At 26.5% G+C, this 17,451-nt stretch overlaps 1 protein-coding gene across 2 annotated transcripts in view; it reads right to left on the reverse strand.

Annotated features, from left to right (window-relative positions):
• The window catches only part of LOC107444734 (uncharacterized), a 46,803-nt gene that overhangs the window by 18,409 nt on the left and 10,943 nt on the right, over nt 1-17,451 (reverse strand). The gene's annotated exons all lie outside the window — the stretch shown is intronic.

Genomic DNA, 17,451 nt, shown 5'->3' on the forward strand with positions numbered 1-17,451 from the left:
AATGTTCAGTTAAATGCCAAGACTTCAGAAATATAAAATGTAAAATATCGATTTTTTGACAAATTTTTGCTTCTTTGAAAGTCCCTTGTCACCTTAATTGAAAAGACATTTAGAATCGCCGCGATACAACATATAAAATTATCTTTCCTTAAATTTTACGAAATTTAAGAAGTATTTTTTTATTTAATTAATAAACGAAACAAATATGAGGGAAAACAAGCTCGAAACTATTAATAATTTTTTTTATTTAAAAAATATATATTTTAAACTTCTGCGCAGAGATTGAAGATATTCTTTCTTATTCCTCTATGACAATTTTTGAGACAACAGTTTTCTGATTTCATACACTTTTGAAATAGCCAGACGGTTTTCGTTTCTTCCCCCCTCCCAAACTTTAACATTTGCTTCAGTTTTTATTCTGAAATGTTACTGAGCGGTTGCTTTTTAAAAATAATTTTATTTCCTATTCACATGGTTTCTATATTTTATCGTTTTATTTATTTATTTTGAATTTTTCATTTTCCTAAAAATTCATCAATGATTCTAGAATATTTTTTTCCCCTTAATTTTTCTCCGGTTTGGTTATTTGTCTCAGCAAGCTTTAAAAATTAATGAATTATAACTGTTTTTAAATGACATTTAAATAATTTATTTATTTTGATTAACAGTTCATAACATTAAAATGAAATACATTATTTTAAAATTAATATTAAATTACGAAAAGGATTAAATTACGTCTGCTCAAATTAATTAGCATATCCCCAGGGTTTAGTCCCTTGAACTATTAAAATATCTTAAGTGAAAATGAGATTAAATGTTGTTACAATTTTCCGATTTCTATTTTGAACACTGTTCATGCAATCGATCAGTTATATCAAATGTCTGGAAAATTTTCTAAACATCAACATGATTTAAGTCATAAGTTAACTCATAAAAAATAACACAATTTCACACCTAATGAGACAATTAAAATTTAAAAAAAATTCAGTTTCAAGACATAAAAAAAAAAAAAACATTTTTTTTCAAAATAAATATCATTTCTCAAACTAAAAGTAGAAAAAAAACGGAGACAATTTGCATAGTTCATTTTTTTACATTAAAAACAAGTATTTACTGTCAGATCACTAATCAAAATTATTTAATTGTATTCAACTTCTGCAAGTTAGTATTAATTTTATTCACCGATTGTCAAAATATACTGATTTAACGGAAGCAACATTGAAACCTTTATGACTTGACTGCAAACTTTCAGAAATTCTTGATTATTTTGGTTTTTTCTTCTTTTTTTTATTAGTTTAAATTAGTCCAGTCCATTTTTCTTTACGGTTCGGTAAATGTAATTACTAACTTCCACGAATTAAACTGCTTAACTTCAACGAACTAATTGTTTGAGTGTAGCGTTATTTGCAGAGGTTGTTAACCATATTAATAAAAGGACATTTTTGATTCCGGTTATGTAATTCCAATGAGTAAAACGATTCTTCTAAGTATGTGAGGCGACCACCATACATAAATCTTCCTAATTCACCCTGGACTGTGGTGTATGTCCTTTTCTATCATGGTTAGCTCATCTGACTACCACCTCAGAGGTTCTTTGTTTGATTCCTGCTGACAGCTAACAAACATTTATTTACACATGCAACGGTCAACTCATGTTACCAATTGCGCTCAGTCAGATCCTAATATTATTATATGGACGAACCTGTGGCGTAATTTATTTTCATGCATTAAATACTCTTGGCTTGACTCCTGAAACTTTTATTTTAGTATCGCTTTTAGTTTTTGTGCTGTTTTTTAAATACTGTCCAGAAAAAATAACAAATAGCAAGTAAATATTAGCTTTTTCTTATAAAAAAAAGGTTATATACTAATGGGTTAAATGCCTTTTAGGAAAGAATTGACTGAGTTAAAAGTAACATAAAAGGTGGCAGAAAAAAAACTCATTCGAAGAATTATCTTATTTTACAAAAAAAAAAATAATTAAAAAATATATTTTTGATTTTGAGGTGCCTAAGTGAGCTTACTTTTTTATTTGCTTAATAGTTCTTTTCCCTTTAATTTTTTTTTTATCTGTCTTAGTTTCTAACGCCATTTGCTTTTGTTATCTTGATTATGCATTTTATTTTTATTTTATAACCGTCGTTGAACAGCCGACCCAATTTCGTGGGTTTACGACTACTTACGTTCAACTCCGTAGCCTTGTAATTTTGAACCAATCCAGAAGACAAGGAAACTCCTGGATCAGTACCCCCAGAGGTTTTGATTTGTTGTGGGAACATGGAGGACTTTGAGACTCGACAGATTTAACGTGCATCAGTCACCATTTACTACACGGGGAGTCTTCGGCCGGCGAGGATCGAACCCACGACCTCTTGGATTTGGGCCCAGCGCCCTACCGACCAGGCTATCCCTGCCCTCTTGATTATGTATTATCAAAAATTTTTATTTTGTGCCTAGCTTAACATAGTCACACCTGGTGGAGATTTCGTCATTAAACTATTCAATTTCTAGCTTACGCAAGCCACACATAAGAACGTGTTAAAACATTTTTCGCCAATTCTGTAAGCATATAGTTTTAATGTCACCATGTTCTTTCACCTATAAATGTTGACAGGTGCAACTCGAACACACCCGTAGCAATTTTAAAGAAAGTAATCATAATTAAAAAGATTTTGAATTGACTATTTTAATATTGTTCATCTTCTTTTAGTTCATTTTTGTAAAGCAGATAAAAGAATATGGAATTCAGAATACTCTAGAATATGAGTAATATATCAAATAAGAATATTAATGGTAAAATATAATATTCGTTAAGAATATAAATAGAAAATAATATTCCATAAGAATAAAAATAATAGAATAGAATAGCCACCGCATTTTTTATTATGTAATCTTATATTATGCAAACGTTCTCTCCTGGAAATCAAGAAAAAGAGTAACCAGTTCAGGCACTGACCATATTGCTAGACTAAAAAGAAGAGAACTTTTGCTGTGACAGGTGACAGCCTTATGAATGTCAGATCTTTTATCAGTTTCAAGAACGACGGGGTATAATTAATTACAAATACCTCAACAATATAAGTTTCATTAGCTCGCATTAGATATTCTAGTCAAAAAAACAAAAAAAAAAAATTCATAAAATGGTTGTTTTACTTAAATTTAACGGAATATTTTTCATTAAATTAATGAAGTATACATTTTTTTGATATGTTTAATAAGATACGTAGTGCCAGTGTCTGATTTATCATAAGACCCGGGAATTTTGAATGTTACTTTTTTTTTTCCTTTAGAATTATCAGCAAACAAAAATTGAAATTAATACATTTTCAATTTATCAAAGTATCAGAATTTAGTTATGTTACAAATCCTTTAAAAGCATTTTGTATATAAACAACAGATAAATTTGATTTAAAGTTACAATGGATAGGGAACTAAATAAGAGTATTTAATTAACTGTCTGATGAGATGTTGCAAGCCCTAAAGCGGATTTCATATAATTAAATCAAGGAGGTTTAATGTATAAACTATACACGTATTACTTAAATTTAATGTTTTTCAATCCAATATTTATTCTTCCGACTTACTTTCCACAGAGTAAAACCGAAAATTTTCTCTCTATAATATTGGTTTGTTGCTTAAAGATTTCTTTCTCCGTATTTATTCTTTATCCACTTGAAAAATAAACAAAACAATGTTGCATTTGGTATTATAGAATGCTTTGCTAAATTGCCAAATATGGGAGCCACTTCACAAAACAACAGCTTGTCTCGCCATCTAGTGAGGAGATCATTCGCCCTTGAGGAAAAGTCTTCTCACTTTTATACAGCGGTATTTAAAAAGGCTTTCCAATCGCAAATAGTCAGGGCCATTTTAAAGACAGGAATTGAATTTGCTTCAATTTTTCGTCTTAGAATTCTAGCCACTTCCACTTGAGTAAGAGAAGAGAATGGTAAATAGCAGTATAAGAGGTCCGGGGTTTTATCATTGCCACTCTGTCTCTGAAGATTGTTCAATAAAAGAGCGTTAGGAGTTAGAACAACGAAAATTATCATAACGGTGCTTAAACGTTTAAAGTAGTTAGAATTGTATTTTTGGTTGAAACATATTTTTATGATGTTATTATATAATAATGACAAGGCTCATTGTTTGGTAACTATTAATGAAGACTCTTTTAATTCATTTTGTTAAAAAAATTCGGTATAACTAGTTTAGTAATAGTGTTAAGTGTACTAACACCAACGGTTTTCCTCTTTTTTAAAAAAAAAAAAAAAAANATATATATATATATATATATATATATATATATATATATATATATATATATATATATATATATATATATATATATATATATATATATATATATATATATATATATATATATATATATATATATATATATATATATATATATATATATATGTAGAGATATATATATATATATATATATATATATATATATATATATATATATATAGATAGATAGATAGATAGACAGATATTTTTTTTTTTAAATTCTTTAAGTTGCTTTTTGCCCAATGATATCATTTACTTAACTCCTTCATCCTCTCTCTAAATTAAACGTCTATTAGTGATCAATATCCAGTATAAGTTTTTTTGAACAATTTTTTCTCATAAAAATGTCTTTAATCCCGTTTAAATCTAAATTAATATTTTTAATTCTGATAAATTTCCTTGAGTTATTTGGTATTTTAGAGCAGCTTCTACAGAAAAGATTTTTATTTGTACTAATAGTTTCTCTTAGGAGCAGATGTTTTAAAATTTAGGACATATAAATTTATTCTTAACTTGAAGTTAAGTCACATGCTATACCACCTTAATTGTTTCTTCTCACAATATATTTTTCAAAAAATAAATTATGAATTATTATTTTTTTTTTTAAAGAAATATAAGATAATAGCGTTTTTTGACCTCAACTTTTTTCACTTAATGCTAAACATCATACTTTTCAGTGTAGAAAAATATCAGAGGGTGTTTTTTCATTTTAGGTTATAATGAAAAACTTTTCAAGATTTTTTTAGAGGGAAACAAAAAAGTATCCTGATCCAGTTTTTTTTTCACAAAATGGGAAAGAATATTCTTTTCAACTGGAAACAAAATCAAGAAGGCGTTTTCTGCTTTTGGTCATAAAACATAATTTCAGATAAAATAAGTTTTTTTTTTTTAAAGTGAAATAACTATGTCCCCCGAACTTCTTTCTCCCCCTCTATAATGTTAAATATACTTTTTTACATAAAATCATTAGGTACATTTTGTTTTGTTTTTGGTCATTAAAAAAATTAAAAGTGGTTTTCAGCTAAAATATTAAAATTATAACTTAGTTCATTAAAAATTTTAAAAAATTAAAATTTTCTTGACTTTATTTCACAGCAAAAAATTAAAAACTTTATCAGTTTCTTATTGTTTATTACATGAGAAAGATTTAATTATTCAGATTGCACATAATTATTGTTTTTGAAATTCTAGAAAATTTTGTTATGATTATTCGCGTGAAAATGAAAAAAAATTGTTTTTTCTTGTTTGGAATTTGATTAAATTTTTTAGTTTCGCTTTATGCGTATTTTATTTTTAAACACATTTTTAATGACTGAGTCTTATTTGACAACACAATACCTTTAAAAAAAGATGAAAAATAAAGGCTTTTCTTTATTAGAGTAGGAGACATAGCACTTAAAATTGATAAGTCCTGTAGATTTGTCTCATAAAAAGAAAGATTCATGAGGCGTATGCAACGCAACTATCATCAAAATATGATTTGATGAAACTAGTTTGCCTTATAAAAAGTTAAAAAAAAAAAAAAAAAAACAGTTTGCAGAATTGCGGTTTTTAGTATTTTGGGAAATATCAAATATGAACTGCATAGTTATGGGAACTAAAATATTTACTAGATGTTGAGAATAATACTTTCACTTAATATGCCTACACTTCGTTAAATATATACTGAAAAGTAACATATTTCGCATAAGGTGAAAAAAATTTCAAATCCGGAAACATTTAATTTCACTCTAAAAACCATCTTGAGATATTTTGGCAAATTTTTTTAATTTTTTTTTAATGACTGAAAAATATCTTCTTGTTTTATATATATATATATATATATATTGANATATATATATATATAATGAAATAGGAAAAAAAATTGAGGTGAAGGTACTTTTTTATTGTGCTATAAAAAATCATATTTTCGCTATGAGCAAATTTTAATTTTTTGAATGACAAAAAAAAATAAAAAACTGTTATTATGTTAAAAAATACGGTATTTAAAATTGTGTGAAAAAATTTTACATTTTTAAGTACTTATGTATGCATTTCCAACATTTTAGTAGTTTAATTATTCCTTCCTTATGAAACCAAAATTAAGAAAATTTGGCTCATAAATAAAAAGGTATAAGAACACATGAGCCACCTTCTCTTGGTTACACAGTTTTGTTAAATTGAGTCAAATTTTAAAATGACACTTCATTCACAGTTTTAGTCCAAAAAATTTGGAAAAAAAACCCTATTATATTCCTTTTCTATCATGCACTTTTTACGGAAAAAAAAATCATCATAGTTTGTGACATGGCAGCAACGACGTTTTATTTATTTTGTTCCATTTCAAATGGAATGAGCCTACCTTGAACTCCAAAACAGAAAAAATTAGCAGTGATCTCGATACGGTCTTAAACTAAACCATGTTTCGGTTCAAGTTAACCCCTAGTATAGAGTAATTAGATTTAAGAAGAACGCTAATAATGTTCAACTAATAAACATGCTAAGATTGCTGTAAATTTGAACGATATTATTGTACAGTGTGCAAAATAAATTAATGATAGTAAATAAATAAACGAACCATCCTGAACAACTTTTGATCCAATAATCAAATCTTCAAGTTCTAGGACTTCATCTTATTATTGATAGTACGAGGGAACCTCAAATATGCTAATTAATTAGTGCAAACGATATTTTAAGTTACGAAATATGACACAAAATCCTACTCTCTCTGAATAAACCTGCATTTTTTTCGGTGGATTCGGATTTCTGACCCTAAAAATATAGGGGGTAATATGGTCTGGAATATAGTTTCAATAGTTTGGTCAGGAGTGCGATCCAAAAATTTGGACCCCTTAATATTGATTTTATTTTTTGCGTATTTCGCCATATCTGGAGAACTTTTAAGCGAATTGAAAAAATGTTGGCATACAATTATAAAATTCAGATAATTTCATGGGAAAAATAATTTTCAATAATTTATTATTATTTCTTTTAATAATAGTAGAACGAATTTTGAATTGTAAGGTATACAATTTAAGCATCATTTTAAATAACGTAATCTGAGTGAAATTGGTCAAATAGTTCCTGGAAAATCGAATTTTAAAATTACGTTTCATTTCAAATGCGATTTCTCAGGAAGTATTCGACCAATTCCGCTCAAATTTTGTATTATGATTAATCTATTTTGGCCATATAAAATTACATTCTTCAATATCATGAAAAAGTTGTATGCCTTACAAATCAAAAATTTTTTCGATTATAAAAATACTTATGACCGTTCTCCTAACCAAAATATTGGATCCATATTTCCTAAATTGCGGGTCAAATTTTGAGGGTCAAAAATTTAAATCAGCCAACAAAAAAAGAAGAAAAAAGCGGCATATTTATTTAGGTAAAACACATTTTTGTGTCTGATTTTGTAACCTTAAAATATCGTCTGCTCTTATTAATTAACATCTATGAGGTCTCCCCGTCAAACGATTGAGATAAATTCCTTGAACGGCAGCTACGATCTAGATCAAAATTTATTCGGGGTTATCGGTTTATTTTTTGCCCACTGTAATATTTTTAACAGTGTATATCAGACATAAGAGAAACATTACAATTTTGGTAGAACAATAACAGGAATAATAATAAAAATTTGATTACATACTGATGTCACACTAAATTCAAACAAAATACTGGAAATATTAATATAATTTTTATATTTAAGAGCATAACATTATTATGCAAGACACAACAACAGCCTTGATAAGACATCCAGCTAACAGCAGTATTAAAACAGCCTCGTGTGTTTTGCGTAACTTCAGTGAACTCGAGATAAGATTATTATTTAATAAAAAAATGTTATCTAATTCTTACAATCGAAGCTCTTTGAAGATTGTATTTCAACGATTTAAACTATATTTCTTTAAGATAGAAAGTAAATAAAACAGTTGATAAGATTAGCGTTCTAAAAACAAAATAATAAAATTTTAAAAAATGTAATTAACTTATTGTATTTTCAAAAAAATAAAAAAAATTAGTTATTAAAAAATTAGTTATTTTTCGAACTAATGCAATGAAAATATTTTGTGATTTTTAGAATAAACATATGTGTGTATAAAACCTAATAACGGTTACAAGTTTATAATTTTTTTTTAACAAAGTTGAGAAAACACTTTTTTTTAAAACTTTTTTTAATTTAAAATTAGTATAATTCACTATCTTTTATTTGACTAAAATTATTCCACATTACATTTTATTTTTTAAAAAAAAGTGCGCATGCGTTTTTCAGTTAAATTTTTTATTTTAATCGTCAAAATGAGTTAATGTTTATAATTTATTTTATGAATGTAATTAATTGTATTCAGATGTTTAAGATCAAGTGTGAAAATAAGTTAAGATCAAGGGAGAAAGTGTGAAATTAAGATTAGTAAAAACGTATTTTTTCAATTTTCCTTTTTAAAACCGAAAATATTTCTCTACAAATTTTTTTTTATCTACGTATTTAAGTGCAATCCAATAATTCTGATCGTACTACGATTAATTTCGTTTAAATATATTAATCGTATTACATAAAAAAAAAATTACCAAAACAAGAAAATTCCAAAGGGAACATTTTTTTTTCCATACGTATTCAATACGTAGTGCAAGGCTTTGGCACTCAAACTATTATATTAGATCTTGGTGCGTGAAATTATGATAATATCGAAGTCAGTTCAAGCTTTTATTACATGAAAATTACCCATAATGTATATAAAATTTTATGACTAATTTCAGTTTCAATAGAGTAGAAATTCTCAATTATAAAAACCAATTGTTATAAATGACGTGCGTTGATTTATGAGCTTTTTCCGTTTGAATATTAGTAATAAAAGAAGGAGGTAACCTCGTATTCGTTTAATTATTTCCACCAATGCAACGTCAATGATGAATTTAAGATATTTACTGTTTTATCATGTTCGAAACATTAGAAACTATTTAATATAGTGCTGTTTTTCTATATCCAGACTCTATATCGATCGACTCTATATATCTATATCGAGACTCCACTGCATTTCCAAGAAATAGCGGCTATACGAAATATAAAGAAATAAATGCAATAACTCGTTGCTTAAATAATACGGAAAAATGTATTTTGATGTTTATGAAAACATCTTCGGGAAAAGTATGATAATGTAATATATAATAAAGAGGAAAAGTAATATAACAGCTATTCAGGATATAAAAAAAGGAAGAAATATTAGAATGACCAGTAAATAGAGAAAATGTAACGGTTATATATGTTATTAATTAACATTAGTAATATCATATTTATAAACATTCATTTTAATTACTTGAAATCGAGCTTTTTTTTATAACAGTAATACGTTTTAATATTAGTGTAAGGAAACAATAAAGTTAATTTATTTTTTCTATTCAATAAAAAACAACAAGTGCTGAGTAAAAAGATAATTCAGAAAAGAACATGGCAAAAAAGTTTCCATAGGGGGTAGAAAAGTTACGAGTTCATTATATACAGATTAAAAAACATTTTGTGGTTTGATCTTAACACTTATGAACCAACTGTTAAACAAACATATTAATTTCCAACTTGGTCCGTTTTATAAAAAATTCGAAAAAATGCTGGTTTGCAAGGAAAAACTGTGAACATGAAACAAAATTGTTTCTATCTGTCAAACTATTCCGCAACAAACCTTTCTTTATTTTTAAAAAAATTATAGTAAAAAATAAACAATAAATTGGGCAGCGCTAAAAAAAAAAAACGAAAAACACACACCCTGTCTAACTTTTGTTTTAATGATGAGATTTTCACGAACTACGTGCCAATCTTAATGGTTCAAAAGAAATGGACTTCGAATACACCAATTAATTATACTCTGTTGAAAGTTAAGAAAAAACCATTATCTCTATGGAAAGAGCCTGTTTGCATCTAAGTGCCCACCAAATGGATGCCCAAGCTCCTAACGCGAAGAAATATCATCGACAACTTATGAAATGACGTTGCAATGCCTTTTTTTTTGTTTGTTTTCTTAAATCATGTGAAATGAGGAAAACAAAACTTATTATTGAATAATCATTTAACAAATAATAAGAATAAATAAAAATATCTAAAAATCATAACAAATATTACGCCTTTCTATCATATTTAAAGAAACTGATAAAAGAATAATAAATATTGTTTCTTGACGACGATTCTCTTCTACAGCCAAACAAAAGTTAAAATTCTTTATCTCGAATTTGATTTGTTAAGAGCATGAAAGCTTAAGACCCGCCATTTTTAGTGGTCCAATCAAATCCAATGCTCTTGCAGCCTCATATTGTTGTTTCTCTTTAAGAAAGAATGTTCTTATTTATCGAAATATGTTGCCAAATCTAGGATTCCAGCAAGACAACGAAACTATAACTTTTTTTTTCAATAATAATTATATGATATATATCGTGAAAGATAGCAAGAATTAAATTTCTGTCTGACATATTTAACTTTTAAAAGCTTTTATATTGTTTTGAAAGCGTATTTGTATAATTTGATAACGAAATGAAACGGAACTATATGCAATTGCGGATGATTACTTAAATACTATACCCTAATGGTCTTTTTAACTTGCAACGGAGTATAGTGCAGACGATATACTGAGTTTTGACAATAGACACATAAACTTAATTTTGACACATACTTAAATTAGACAAATAAAGATAATTAAACGTATTTTCTTATCATGCCTTTTTTTTGTTTTTAAGATCGATTTCGTAACTTGTTGTCTGCTTTAATTAATTAGCATAGTTGAGATAAATCATGGAAATCATTAAAAAATGGTCATTAAATCAGATGTATGAAACTAAAGTTGGTTCAGGAAGAGAGCTTTTTCCTCACGTACTTGTCTTTTATTTTGCAATAGCTGTGATTAAAAATATACAATTTTATCCCCTTCCCTTATTGAAAGTAGCACTAAAGAAAAAAACAAAAGAAAACATATATGAAAATAAAAATAAACATTTACACCTATTTCATTTTAATAAAAATTACTTGTTATATTTCTTAGCTCTCTAGCGGTTGGGTTATGACCTCTGTTCCACCCTTCCTTTGGCTGCAAGAAATATATTATTTTATTTAACACATTTTTGCACTCAGTATCAATTTCCTTTCTATTTTTTCATGTAATGAGTTTGAAAATAGAATCAAATTGCAATGTTGTTTCTGTTGGATTGAGAAAAATTGTGGAAATCTGTTAAAAGTCCAAGACAAGAGTGAATAAATAAAAATGGATATTTTTTTAAGTCTAATAATATCAACACTTAATTCTAAATTTTAAGCTATGTTAACATCATAAATTATCTATAAAATAATATTTCTGAAAACATAAGCTCTGCTAAAAAAAGTTTTGAGTAAAAATATTTTAAAAATGTTTACTTTTCAGCATTAGTAATGTAAACACAAAGCCATAGTTCCGTTTTCTGAGCAAAAACATTTTTACGAAAACAAACAAGTTAGTTAATAAATAATAAGTTGTGATTTTTTATTTAGATTAAATTTTAAATAAATAAATTCACTAATTACAATTATTTCAAAAATATATGAATTAGTGATTTTCAGTAATATAAAATAAATTGTTTTACCAACACTTTATTTTAACTTTGAAAAATTAATGAAAAATAATGTATATTTTTACCTAAATGTTGAGTCCAATGCACGGATCGATTTTCTAATTTATATGTTCTAAATTCTCAAATCATTGTTATTTTTTAAAATTATATTACGAACCATTATAACGTTTAGTTATAAAAAGAACAAAGTAATCGAAATATAACTATGAATTTTTATTAACAAACTTATTAATTTTAAACAAATGAAATTTATATAATTTACTAAAGGAAAAAAACGAAAATATTATCGATAAACTTCCTTACATTTTATAATGTGTACGGCCATCAAACTAAAAAAATTTCGGATTAAATTACGGTATAATGTACCGATAATTTACCGTAAATTTGTTCTGCCGTAAGATCAATTTTTAACGTAAAATATTATACCGTAATTTTTACCATGATATTTATGTAATTCGAGTGATTAACTGATTTTACAGTAATTATCACTGTAAAAATTACGGTATATCAGATATTTTGTTTCATAATTTGTTCCGATAAAATTGGATTTTACGGTAAAAAGTACCGGCATGCCAGTACTTTTTACCATAATTTGATCCTGAATTTTTCACAGCGTAACAAAAAATATCGTTCAATTTTAAATACAATAGTAAAACTTATAACTATTAAAAAAATTAAGTTAAAAGTTAAAAACTACTTATAGTCAGGAAAATAATGCGAGCGGGAAGGATAGAAAACAACTTTCCTACAAAATAATAATTAAATATTCGCGACCACAGCTTCTAAGATGAAATAAAAAATAAAAAAAACTTAACATTTAATTGCTTTTAGTATTCCTCATTTTTTAATACCTAAGTAAAAATGAATTTTCATAATGCAGCGATTTATATCTTTCTCATAAAAAGTGTTTACAAACTTATATTTTAATAATAATCTTTTATTTTATCGACAAACGTCCTCGTCAGTATGCTTCGATGAATAAAGAAAGAGAAGTTATATTTTTTCGAAGTCATAAAATATTTCGCTAATACAAAGTCTACGATTACACCTTTTTCTGATTTAATGTAAGAAAGAATCAAACGTCAACATGCAGTTCCACGCTTAGTTCAAGTTTTATTAGGGTTATAAATAGTTAGTCATCATTTCGTAATTTGATTCCCAGCTATAACAAAAGACTGTATTTTTAATTTTGCAAGATTATACCATGCAGGACTAGTGACTATTTGGTACGTAATTTCCCTGATCTTTAGCGGGTCATGGCTTGTACGTAACAATAGCTAATCATCTTTGTCGAAATGTATTACCGTTGTTAACAATATACGAAAAAAAACCGGGAAAGCGAGGTTGATGATGATAGGCATGTAATTTAATTCAGTTGTTATTAGAAAATAAAATTAATGAAAATAAGGTTTCTCAAAAAGTATGATGATTAAATTCTAAGAAATTGATATTTCTCATTGAAATAAATTTTAATTTAAAAACTGAGAGTTGCATAAAATTGGAAGGGTCCAAGTAATTGACGAAAAACGACATTAAATTGACAAAAAAGCTTAAGTCATCTAAAAAAAACTCGTATAAATAAAAAAAGAATGTGTGTTTTTTTTCCCGTCTTTAAGAAAGAACCTGGAAATAAAGTAGTTGTATCCAAAGAACGGTTAAAAGAAATTCCATTCAATGTTTTTCACGTTGTACAGTGCGCTAAAAATACAGATCACTTTGAATAACTTTTTATCAAATTATCGGATCTTTACTTTCTATGACCCAATCAGAATGGTTCAAGGAATTGACCTCAAATATGCTAATTAATTAATACAGACGAAATATTACGTTACAAAATCAGACACAAAAACGTACTTTAACCTAATAAACATATCTTTTTTGAACAGAAATGAAGGCGGAAAAAGTTAACATGTTTCTTGCGCTCAAAACAGACTATCATCAAAACCCATCAATCAATACATGAATTTATCGCTAGTGAGTCTTGACAATGGGTGTCTGTTTTGAGAGCTCGAAATATCTAAACTTTTTCTAGCTTAATTTTTGAAGCTAATGAAATTTTTCCATTGAAAAGCATATCTTTCAGCTTCAGTTTCTTGGGAATATTTACTTTATACTTCGTATACGTTTATTTTAATAAAAATTAAAATGAAAACTTATTTAATAGGATGCTTTTGTTTTAAAAATAATCTGCAAATAAAAAAAATGTAGTTAAAAAGATAAAAATGTATGTTTAATTTAATCAAATTCCAATTAAATATTTATTTATTTATTTATTATAACCATTTTAACTTAATATTTTGTTATGGTATCCTCACTTAATATTCTGATAAGGAAATAAATAAAACTAAGGAAGGAAATGCTGAGCTTTATTGTTATTGATAAAAGTCTGATATCGTTAATTAGTTACTTCTTAAACATTATACCATTCTTCATTTACATTTTAAAATATTAACAATTTTTCATTTTAAACAAACATTGTTACTAAAATTACATTAAACAAAATTCAATTTTTTAACAACAGTTTTAGTATGAAATTTTATCTACAGTAACATTTAAAAATAAAAAAATTTTCTAATAATTGCTCAACATTCTTTATTTACACTTGAAAAAAAAATTATGCTCATATTAAGAAAGCTACCGTTTTGGTGTAAGAAAATTACATTTTTAAATGTATTACAACTTTCAAAATAAAAGTTCAAATTAAATTATTATATCAAGTATTTGCAAATTTATGTTCTTAGTAAGTAAAATTGCTATTTATGCAAAGCAAAAAAATAAGTACATAAATAAATAAGATGTTCAAGTAAAATTGCTTCTAGTAAAGAAAATGTTGTTTTATTCATATGTAGTAAAAAATGTTTTCTATAAAAAATGTAACACCGTATATGTAGTAAAAAATGTTTCCTATAAAAAACGTAACACCGTATCAACCACTGAAATTTCTTTATTATTTTTTCTTCGAAATTAATATTTCTTTTTTTATTTTAAGACTTTTTTTCTGTCAGAAATATTTTTATTAGATTCATTTTAATTATTACACGCCATATTGTTTTTAAACATGACGTAACTATTGTAATTAAATACAATGATAACTTATCGCTGAGAATTAAAATGTTATTAAACTCTTAGTTTGAATAAAAAAAATTTCTTACAGTTTTTGCGCTTTTTTTTCTACGAGACTAAAGCTTGATTTAATCCATTTTGCCTGTAAGACAATGTTTTTCAAAAGGTTTTGGTTGTCGGCATATTAAAAACATCTAAAAAAGGTTAGTAGCAAATAAAAAAAACTAAAAAGTTGAATACTAATAGGATAAAAATTAAAAATTAAAACAATTTAATTAATGATGGGACAGGATTCTTGCGGCATATTTGACATAATCTCGTGAAAAACAAGAGGAGTCGTGTATAAATGACGTCATCCTGGGAGAAAACAGATTCTTAAAATGGTGAAAGTTTGAAACAAGGGGGAAGGGGATACCAAGAAGTGTGACATTATACATTTTATTTAAAACGAAAACATTTAAAATCAGCAGATAAATTATGTTTTTATAATTAGTTTTCATATACATTTTTTAAAAATATTTTTCATCGAAATAAGTACGCATATAACCATTGTTGTAGGGTCGCATATATCGTTAAAGCACTAAGTTCAAAAATAAAGTTTGAAATATGATCTATAACATGTGTTTCTATTCTGAAATGGTAGTAAGTGTTTAAATACAACGTGACTCATGACAAAGAGGAGTAAGGGATATTTGGAAACGTGACTTTGTGACAAAGAGAAAGAGGGGTTTAAAAATATTGAAATAAAGTTTGACATCATTAATGGACGACACCATACACTGTAAGAAATTCCAGATCAAATTGCGGTAAAAAGTACTGGCAGTCTGAGCTCCGGTACTTTTTACCGTGAAATCCATTTATACCTTAAAATTTTACATAAAAAATCTGAAATATCGTTATTTTTACTGAAATAGTTACTGTAAAATTACTGAATGACTTTAATCAAATAAGTGTTTCTGTAAAAATTATGGTATAAAAGTTTAAGATAAAATTTAATCTTACGGTGAAATGGGTTTTACCGGTACTGCACTCAGGGAAGCAGTACTTTCTATCGCAATTTTATCTGGAATTTTTTTACAGTATACCGCTTGACAGAAAAAAATTTCTAAATAGAAGGCCATCAGTGTGATCATAAAATTTGCAATATCATGTAAATCATTATGAAACAAGTCACATTATAAACAAAATATTATCGCTTATAGAGAAATAATGCATGACGAACTATAAATATTAAAAATAAATTAGTAGTATGAAATAATAAGAGGAAATGGGAAATTTTATAGAAATAAAACCTTTCGATTTTTACATGCAGAAAAACAAAGAAAGGAACAACAATCCAATCACTTATGAGAAACAAAAATAGATGTTTGTAAAAGGCAAGGTCATAACGATAAGATCAAATGAATATTAACACTCTCTACGCCTACTATAAGTTAGAACCTTAAATCCAGGTTGTCTCAAGATCGCCTTGTTGAGTAAAACTCTTTCTTTTAAAAACCAATATGGAATATACATTTAATTAAAAATATTGCTTTGTGTCAGCGCTTGAGTCACTTTTTATTATTATTTTTATTACCTAAAATTAAGCAACTGCGAGATTTTAAAACTCAGTGGTCGCAAACAATAGAAAATATCTAATTAAACTAAGCATATATCTCAGGCCATTTCTTTTCGTAAATTTTTTCTTTTTACATCACTACTTTTGTCGTGAGATTTTATTGAGTTTTCGCAGCAGCAGTTCACTTTGAGTTATTCATAATAAAAAATAGTGTTTTCTTTATTATAAATATAGATCATAAATATAATAGGCTATTTTTGTCTTATTGGAAGTAAAGAATAAAAGTTTAATCGACTTTTATCATTAGTTTAATAAATACATTGTAAAATCTCTGGTTCAAACTGCAGAAAAAAGTACCGGCATCTGAGTGCCGGTACTTTTTATTGTAAAATCCATTTTTATCGGAATATGTTACGGAACAAAAAATCTGATATACCGTAGTTTTAACAGTAATAACTACCGTAAAATTAATGTATCACTGTAATCAAATAAATATTACTGTAAAAAATACGGTGTAATATTTTATGGTAAAATGGAATTTACAAATGAGGCAACCAAAGTGCCAGTACTTTTTACCGTAATTTGATCCAGAATTGTTTATCTTGTAAAACTAGAAAGAAGTTCTACCACATTTCTTGCAATAATTTTTTTTAAAATTTTGGACAATTTTAATTGTTTCGCAAGCATTTCACACGAGACATTGTTGATTGATAATTGGAAACATAGGGAAATCCTACATTGATTTATTTTATATAGATGTCGATTGTAATATTAATTTTTTTTATTTATAAAGCATAATATTTTTGCGTATTCACATTTTATACGAAAAGGAAAAAATTTATCAAACACATTTAAATGCATCACAATTAGCAATAAACATGATGACGTTAGTCCAATGACCTCAAAACTAACTGATGATGAATTTATGACCTATCCTACAATCTTAAAAGCATGTAGCACATTAACAC

Source organism: Parasteatoda tepidariorum, chromosome X1, assembly GCF_043381705.1.
Source record: "Parasteatoda tepidariorum isolate YZ-2023 chromosome X1, CAS_Ptep_4.0, whole genome shotgun sequence".
In the NCBI taxonomy this organism is placed as follows: Eukaryota; Metazoa; Arthropoda; class Arachnida; order Araneae; family Theridiidae; genus Parasteatoda; species Parasteatoda tepidariorum.